Here is a 2087-nt window from a genome sequence, read left to right on the forward strand (position 1 = left end):
TGCTATTAAAATTAAGTAAGGACTAGACTTACAAGGTCGCAATTTTGTAGGGACCAAAAACATAATTAACCCTATTCTTTATATAGGTAGGTCATGGACTCATGATCAATTAGTTATCTTTGCACACCAAAACCATTTTTATTGATTTTACTGATACAAACATCAAACATCTTATTTTATATGCAACATATAGAGAAAAAAAAAGTTGCAGATGAACTTAAGTACATGTTAATTAATTTGACAGTGCTCAGTTATATGCTGGATTCTCTTAAGTCTTTGACAACTACTTTCCTTTATAGGTTTTTTTTATATATATACTTGGATTGCACCTGATGAAGGATTGAATATGAATGTCTCAATCTGTAGGGTGTGACATATCATAGGCTGCATAGGGAACAATGTGATGTAACTGAGCACCAAGTAATTCATCTTAGTTTACCACTTGAACACCTACATTCCAATCACCAATGGGGAAAAGAAGAAGCCTTTGTATTTAATCTGTTTCTGTGGAGGAAAAACTTCGATGAATGTTTAAATAATATTCTAGCTTAGAGATATTGAAGAAAACTAAAACTGATTTTAAACATATGAAATTGAAGAGAAAAGATTAAACATTTCTATTAGGTATGTGTAACGATCACAATTAGCGGCAAAGGACCTCTTCTTTTACCATACGGAGTGTGTGACGATCACATAGCTAACTATTTTTTCGTCTTTTACTAAAGCATACCGTTTGACCGCCACAATTAGCGGCATACGTTAGTTTTTAGAAGAGTCCTCATAGCCGAGGGCTCTCTTTTATTTTCCCTTTTATTTAACTCTTTGTTAATTTGAAATTTGAGATATGCTTTTGCCATCTTACAACAACATTTGAGATATTTTTGGTTAACAATAAAAAAAACAGGCAAACCATTGTAAAACTAAATGGTTTTTAAAATACATAGTATATGCACTTTGAAAGAAAACTAATGACTTGCCTAAAACGATTCACGTACTTTGTTTCGAATTGAGAACAGTATTGGTGTAAATCAATCTCATTCTTTTGTTGTGATTTTAATCAATTTGGAGGGCTAATTATATGGAAATTCATGATTCATACAACATTTCAAATTTAGAAATTCATAAGACAAATAAAACCCGTCTTGTATAATCTGTTCTTTTATTATATGAGACTCTTGAAGGTTCTAAAGGGAGTGATGCTCCAGATTATTAGATTACAAAAGTCATATTTCTACGAAGGAAATGGCAGTAGACAAGATTGCCTATCAATTGGGAAATTATTCAGAAGTCTGGGACTATGAGAGGTCTAGCTAGGAGTGGAGGATTTAAGTATCCAAAATGTAGCTTTGCATTTTTTTAATGGTGGTAGACAAATCCATTATGAATTTTTTTTTTTGAAGGGAGACAAATCCATTATGATTACCTTCTTTGTTGTGGAATGAAACTTACGTGTCATATGATGACTATGTTTATGAATGTGGAAACTGGCACATACTAGCCCAAAATTCTTCCTCGCGAAAACATAACAATTACTATGAACAACGAAGAGAAATGTTAACTAGCATCCCGTATATAAATAAAACTTTAATTGATTGGATATTTACCTCCGCCCTTAGTTATAAGATCTTTTTTATTATTTTTTTCCCTTTTTATAAGTTTTTTTATTTTATTTTCAACTATATTAATTATTTCTTTACCTACATCCCTTATTTATCGTAAATCTTTTTCTTCAATCAACAATAAATAGCATGTTGAAAACATAAACTAACCCTCTTCAGGGATAAAATTGTAAAAATAATAGTGATTATAAAAAACTTTAACACTGATATCAACTTTCTTAATTTCCGTGATTTTGGCAAAATGGTATTATATTTAGTGACGGAAGTATTGTAATTTAAGAAAATATAATTGAAAATAGAAATTGCAATTGGTTATTTATTGTAGTGTACTCCCTCCGTCCCATAATATTTGACACAGTTGACCTTATTACGCATGCCAATGCATAATTTTGAGCTTAAATATTTTGAATAATATGTTAGAAAAATTATGAAAATTTGATCTTTTGAAAATACTTATCGAGACAATTC

At 30.3% G+C, this 2087-nt stretch overlaps 1 non-coding gene across 1 annotated transcript; it reads left to right on the top strand.

Annotated features, from left to right (window-relative positions):
* The first annotated feature begins 676 nt into the window (after window positions 1-676).
* On the top strand, window positions 677-793 carry LOC146920319 (U5 spliceosomal RNA). The gene has a single exon (XR_015013118.1). It is a non-coding gene; the product is annotated as a U5 spliceosomal RNA (small nuclear RNA).
* The last annotated feature ends 1294 nt before the right edge of the window (window positions 794-2087 follow it).

Source organism: Medicago sativa, chromosome 5, assembly GCF_051527215.1.
Source record: "Medicago sativa cultivar Bolivia chromosome 5, Bolivia_mono, whole genome shotgun sequence".
Lineage (NCBI taxonomy): Eukaryota > Viridiplantae > Streptophyta > Magnoliopsida > Fabales > Fabaceae > Medicago > Medicago sativa.